Genomic DNA, 7,500 nt, shown 5'->3' with positions numbered 1-7,500 from the left:
CATTTGCCTTATTAATTTATACATGGCCCATCATGTAATGCTGTCAAGATTTGCATATATGCAGCCATTCATGAATAAAAAATGTCAGGGTCTCACAAAACTAGAGCATGGGAATATAAAAATTTTCCAACTTCACTGACACACTGATACATTTCTAGACTATATGGATTAGTAAGTAAAGGATAAGATAAATATTTATCTGCTAGATTTTATATTTAGACTGTTTTGTTTCTCTTTACTTATTGTTTTTATAAAGATTTTAAGCCTAATGTTGGATACAGAAGATCAAGAGGAAATACATGTTCCATATTTGTTAAGCAATTTTATATTGTCCCATTTCAGATAGCTTTTCTCTATCTCTTTGTGATATATTGCTTTTACCATGTTAGACCATCCTGTCTAATTTTCTTCACAGATTATCACCCTGGGTACCATTCAATTTTGTGACTTCATTTGCTACATCTTTTGAAATTATCTATTTTCCTTTGATATTTATAGTCTTTATTACATTTATTTATTTCCTTTTCTGTGATGATCTATCCTTGCATCTTGGAATAACACTGACTAGGACATTGTGAATAAGACTTATCTATGTTATTATCAGTCTTTTCAGTTTCATACATTTACACAATTCATTGTGATCATATTCACCCACTGTTAACGCCTCTCAAGCCCTAACAAAATCCTGCTGGCTTTTTCTTCCTCTCAACCAGTCTACTTTCATGTCATCTTTTAATGATCCACTGATTGTTCCATATTTATATCATTGTATGTTTCCTATTGATTCATTTGTCTGTCACTTCTAATGTTATGTTATTGTGAACTCATTATATAAAGCATTGAAATTTCTCTTATGTTTACGAAGAACGATTTATAACATAAAATATGACATTTGAGGAGAATTTTCTGTAGGTTGCTGACAAGCATATATGTTCCAGAGTTCTTGAATGAGCTATTAAAAACTAGTATGCAGAAGCCCTTTCATCCGTAGTGTGAATTATCTCTGAAGTTTTTGTGTGAAATTATTCTTTAAAAAATATATTAATGAAATATAAGTATTAAATCACCATCATGTATCTGGATTTATTCTTTCATAGTACTTACTGGTGTTTATTCTTTAAAATGTGTGTAGATATACACAAACTTAGCCACAAACAGATACACACATTACTTTTGAAGAACAATTGCATTTATATATCCTAAGAGCATCTAATTTTCTATTGAAATTTGTTGTGCTAAATATGAGCATAAGCAGCCTACATGTCTTTCTTTCATATTTCATTAATTTGCATTGTCTGTTTTCATCTTTTGTTTTTGTTATGTGCTTGTGTTTGCCAGTGAAATGTGTTTCTGACAGATAAAGTTGGATAGTCTTTTGTCACCCTATCAAGCATTCTTGTCTTTACAATGGTCATTTAAGACCATTTACACTTAAGGTTACTATTGATATACATGTGCTGATTCCTGTGATTTGGGGAGTTTTTGGTTGAATTGAAGATTGACTCTGCATTCTATTAATCTTAAGAATTTTTCTTTTCTTGAGTTTTACACTTACTGATTCTTATTACCATTCCTCTAGTCCCTTGGTAACATTTATTTTTTCCTATGGTCTCATGACTATGAATCTCTTTCTCCCTCTACTCTGTGAAACATTGCATTTTCTTTAATATGAGCTGAGCCCACAGCTTTTCTGTGGCATCTTTACTCTATTGAGATGTTAACAATGTGAGTATGAATCAGAAAGTTTGAACAAAACACATTAGCTGGTTATAAAGTAAGGGAACTGATCATAGAGTAAGAGAGGCAGTTCCAGACCAACTTTTTCACATGGCCTTTAGTCTAAACCACTATAACACAGTTATTATGGTCAAGGGTGGGGGTGGGGCTATCTAATTCAGATTGGTTAGCAAAGACAAGGAAAACCAACTTCAATGGGAGCTGTGGCTGAGTTGATCCTATTTTGGCTTCCTGCTTCTGCTTTATGAAGCAGAGCAGCCCTTTGGCAAACAACTTTGCAAATAATTGAGATGTTGTCATTACCATCAAGCCCATCGCTGTTTATCTAGTACCGCACTGCCTATTTTAAGGTGTTGATGCCCAGATCACTCACTGAATGAAAATCTTGTGGTTCTATGTGGTGACCGAGACTCCAAAACACAATGGGGGTGATCTTGGTGAACACAATTGAGTTTATTGGGTGGTAACACATAAAGCCCTTGTGTGAGATCAGTTTGCAATGTCTTCTAGATAGGTGCTTTTCATGATCTCTATCTGAGTATCCTCAAATGATTTCTCCTTCTTGAAGTCTTTTGTCTTGGATAAGAAGTTAGCCAGAAGGATCCTGTGAAGCAAAGCCCTCTATACAGGATACCGCTCAGACTAAGCTACTACAAACACAGGAACTGCCCTCATTCTGCACCATTGGTCAGTATAGGAATAAAAGGGTAATACCATGGTAGTTTGTCTTTTCTCCAAATGTTTCCGTGACTTTATGGGTGAGAAAGTGAAGCCTATCAAGGATATTTGTATGGGTAAGTAAAGTGAGGAGAAAGCACTAAATGATGCTACCTTCCAGTTTGCTGCTCCCTTTTCCAGACTGTGTGCATACATGTAGAGATCTAACAGCTCTTCTCAGGGACTGGGATACTATTCCCAAATGGAGGATCTCTCTGTTTTTCTCTACTGCACAACATACACTTCTCATGCCAGAGACATGTGCATTTGTATGTAGATACAAGTCACAACCAGAACATTTATTCCAATTTTTCAGCCACTCTTGAAAGTCTGGCTTATTTGTTACAGTTCTCCATTGTACCCCTGCAGAGAACAGGACACTGGTGGCCTAATAACAAACATAAATGTGCTTACTGCCTCTCAAGGCTTCTCTGCCTTCTAGTTATCAAAATGTTAAATGAGCATCCAACCTTTCTAGCATAGGAAGCATGGATTTTCACCTATGGGTCTTCATAGCAAGTACCATTCCCTTCATAAGTCTCATTCAATATACTATTGTGCCAGTTTCATAGATACCTTCCAGTGACTGAGGGAAGATATGGATTATGCCATCAGCTTCCATTTTCCTACACCCAAGAAGAAATCTTAGCCTTAGAACAGAAAGAACATTATTTCAGAGTTCTGTCTCTTCCTAACATAGCCTAAAATGCTTATCAACTGTACTGGGACCATAAACTACCCCATATCCTACTGGTCTGCTGATAGACTGAATAGTACAACCTGGATTTAAAAGAAGTTTCTAGTACTTTTGGAAGGTTGGTAAATTACTTAATCTCTGTGATCCTGTTATCCCTTCCTTATGGACCTATGCCAGATATTGCTACATAGCCACAGAGTCCTCACAGAGTGTATCATGGATTCATATCTCTCTTTCTTTGCAGGAACACCAGTGGAAAATTCCTAAGCATGGATCCAACTGTCCCATCCTGGAACATTAACAACACAGAAGTCAAAGAAAGTTTCTACACTGAAAATTTCTCCAGTTCCAACATGGTCAATTTTCTTACTATCATGGTTGCTGTGGTTGGCCTGGCAGGAAATGCCATAGTGCTATGGCTTCTAGGCTTCCACATCCATAGGAATGCCTTCTCAGTCTACGTCCTCAACCTGGCTGGTGCTGAATTCATGCAACTTTGCATTCAGATTGTGCATTCCCTGCATTGCATTCTTCATTTAGATACATTTATTTGCTCTTCTTTGTATTTATGTTTGCTTACCTAGCAGGTTTGTGTATGATTGCAGCCATCAATGTTGAGCGCTTCCTATCTGTTATATGTCCCATCTGGTATCACTGACAACGAACAAGACACACATTTGCCATCATGTGTGTTGTGCTCTGGACTTTCTGTCTCTTTTTGAGCCTCTTGGTATGGCTAGGCTGTGGCTGTAATTTAAGGATTTCTGAATATGATTCCTGTAATGCATTTCTCTTTATCACTACTGCATTTATAATAGTGTTAACTGTGGTTCCTTTGGTGTCTACCCTGTCCCTGTTGGTAAAGATCATCTGTGGATGACACAGGGTTCCTGTGACCAGGTTGTATATAACCATTGCTCTCACAGTGGTGGTCTTCATATTTTTTGGTCTGCCCTTTGGGATTTGCACGTTCCTCTTGCAAAAGATTGAGGAGTTTCAAAGAATTTATTCTTACAATGTTCATGAAGTGATGATATTCCTGTCCTGTGTTAACAGCTGTGCCAATCCCATCATTTAATTCCTTGTTGACTCCATTAGGCACTGCAGGTTTCAATGGCAGAGTCTGAAGCTACTTCTGCAGAGAGCCATGCAGGACACTCCTGAGGAAGTGAGTGGAGAGAGGGGTCCTTCACAAAGGTCTGGGAAACTGGAAACCATCTAGTATAATAGTTGAGTGAGTCCTTAATCAAACATAGATTCTCTGAGAGTCAATGTTGTCATTATCTATGTAGGCAATTTTGACAATCTTTTCTAATTGGTAGAGAAAATGGTCATTTTATAGAAATTGGGAGAAACTGACTGAAGTAGCATAAAGCTGACTTATGTGGGCATATAGGATTGGCAAACACCTTTTCCCAATCTGTTGATTGCCTTTTTGTCCTATTGACAGTGTCCTTTGCCTTATAGAAGCTTTGCAATTTTGAGCTCCAATTGGTCAATTCTTGATTTTAGAGCATAAGCTATTGGTGTTCTGTTCAGGAAATTTTTACCATTGCCAATCTGCTCAAGGTTATTCCCCACTTTCTTTTCTATTAGTTTCAGTGTTTTTCTATTAGTTTCAGGTTTTATGTGGAGATCCTTGATCCACTTGCACTTGATCTTTGTACATGGAGATAGGAATGGTTCTATTTGCATTCTTCTACATGCTAACAACCAGTTGAGCCCTCACCATTTGGTGAAAATGCTCTATTTTTCTACCAGATGGTTTTAGCTCCTTTGTCAAAGATCAAGTGACCATAGGTTTGTGGGTTCGTTTCTTGGTCTTCAATTATATTTCCTTAATCCACCTGCTTATCACTGTACCAACACCATGAAGTTTTTATCACAATTGCTCTGTAGCACAGCTTAAAGTAAGGGATGGTGATTTCACCAGAAGTTCTTTTATTGTTGAGAATAGTTTTCACTATCCTAAGTTTTTTTTTGTTCCAGATGAACTAGCAAATTGCTCTTTCCAATTCTGTGAAGAATTGAGATGGAATTTTGTTGGGGAATGCATTGAATCTAAGGATTGCTTTCGGCAAGATGGCCATTTTTACTATACTAATCCTGCCAATCCATGAGCATGGGAGATCTTTCTTTCCATCTTCTGAGACCTTCTTCAGTTTCTGTCTTCAGAGACTTGAAGTTCTTGTCATAAAGATCTTTCACTTGCTTAGTTAGAGTCACACCAAGGTATTTTATATTATTTGTGACTATTGTGAAGGGTGTTGTTTACCTAACTTCTTTCTCAGCCTGTTTATCCTTTGTGTAGAGGAAGGTCTCTGATTTGCTTGAGTTAATTTTATATCCAGTTACTTTGCTGAAGTTGTTCATCAGGTTTAGGAGTTCTTTGTTAGAATTTTTGGGGTCATTTAAGTATACTATCATATCTTTAGAAAAATAATGATAATTTGACTTCTTCCTGTCCAAGTTGTATCCTTTTGATCTCCTTTTGTTGTCTAAATACTCTGGCTAGGACTTTCAAGTAAAATTTTGAATAGGTAGGGAGAAGGTGAAAGCCTTGTTTAGTCCCTGATTTTAGGGGGATTCTTTCAAGTTTCTCTTCATTTAGATTGATGTTGGCTACTGGTTTGCTGTATATTACTTTTAATATGCTTAAGTATGGGCCTTGAATTCCTAACCTTTCTAAGACTTTTATCATGAATGAGTGTTGAATTTTGTCAAATTCTTTCTCAACATTTAGTGAGATGATCATATGTTTTTTCTTTGAGTTTGTTTATATAGTGGATTAGGTTGATGGATTTTCGCATATTGAACCAACCCTGCATCCATGGGATGAAGCCTACTTGATCATGATAGATGATCATTTTGAAGTGTTCTTAGATTTTGTTTGCAAGAATTTTATTGAGTATTTTTGCATTGATATTCATAAGGGAAATTGTTCTTAAGTTTTATTTCTTCATTAGGTCTTTGTGTGGTTTAAGTATAAGTGTATTTGTGTCTTCATAGTATGAATTGGGTAGAGTACCTTCTGTTTCTATTTTGTAGAATAGTTTGAGGAGCATTGGTATTACATCTTCTTTGAAGGTCATAAAACTCATAAACTAAACCCATCTGGTCCTGGGCTTCTTTTGTTTGAGAGACTAGTAATGACTGTTTCTGTTTCTTTAGTGGATATGGGACTGTATAGATGGTTTATCTGATCTTGATTTAACTTTGGTACCTGGTGTCTGTCTAGAAAATTATCCATTTCATCTAGGATTTCCAGTTTTATTGAGTATAGGCTTTTGTAGTAGGATCTCATTATTTTTTTGTTTTCCTCAGTTTCTCTTGTCATGTCTCCCTTTTCATTTCTGATTTTGTTAATTAGGATACTGTCTCTGTGTTCTCTAGTTAGTCTGGCTGAAGGTTAATATATTTTGTTGATTTTCTCAAATAAGAAGCTCCTGGTTTGGTTGATTCTGTGTATAGTTCTTGTTTCCACTTGGTTGATTTCAGTCTTGAGTTTGATCATTTCCTGCCATTTAACTCCTCTTGGATGAATTTGCTTGCTTTTGTTCTAGAGCTTTCAGATGAGCTGTCAAATTGCTAGTGTATGCTCTCTCTAGTTTTTTTTGGAGGCACTCTTAGCTATGGGTTTTCCTCTTCAGACTGCTTTCTTTGTGTCTCATAAATTTGGGTATGTTGTGCCTTCAATTTCATTAAAGTCTAAAATGTTTTTAATTCCTTTCTTTATTTCTTCTTTGACCATATTATCATTGAGTAGAGTGGTGTTGAGCTTCTACGTGTATGTGGGGTTTCTATTGTTTATGTTGATATTGAAGAGCAGCCTTAGTCCATGGTGATCTTATAGGATGCAAGAAATTATTTCAAACTTCTTGTACCTGTTGAAGCTTGTTTTGTGATTGATTATATGGTCAGTTTTGGAGAAGGTACCATGAGGTTTTGAGAAGAAGGTATATCCTTTTGTTTTAGGGTAAAGTGTTCTGTAGATCTCTGTTAAATCCATTTGTTTCACAACTTCCATTAGTCTCACTGTGTCTTTGTTTAGTTTCTGTTTCCATGATCTGTCCATTGCAGAGAATGGGGTGTTTAAGTCTCCCACTATTATTGTGTGAGGTACAACGTCTGCTTTAAGCTTTGTAAAGTTTTTTTTTTTTTTTGAATGTAGATTCCCTAGCATGTAGAATGTAGAGGTTCAGAATTGAGAGTTCATCTTGGCAGATTTTACCTTTAATGAGTATGGAGTGCCCCTCCTTACCTTTTTTGATTACTTTAGGTTAAAAGTCAATTTTATTCAATATTAGAATGGCTACTCCAGCTTGTTTCTTGGGACCATTTGCTTGGAA

The 7,500-nt window shown here is 36.3% G+C and overlaps 1 pseudogene; it reads left to right on the top strand.

The window, feature by feature from the left end:
* Positions 1-3,369: 3,369 nt before the first annotated feature.
* On the top strand, positions 3,370-4,373 carry LOC116100521 (annotated as a pseudogene).
* Positions 4,374-7,500: the final 3,127 nt, after the last annotated feature.

The sequence above is a fragment of the Mastomys coucha genome, unplaced genomic scaffold (assembly GCF_008632895.1).
Source record: "Mastomys coucha isolate ucsf_1 unplaced genomic scaffold, UCSF_Mcou_1 pScaffold21, whole genome shotgun sequence".
NCBI classification, from domain to species: Eukaryota; Metazoa; Chordata; class Mammalia; order Rodentia; family Muridae; genus Mastomys; species Mastomys coucha.
Note: the sequence above shows the minus strand (reverse complement) of the source record. Positions and strands in the feature narration are given on the sequence as shown.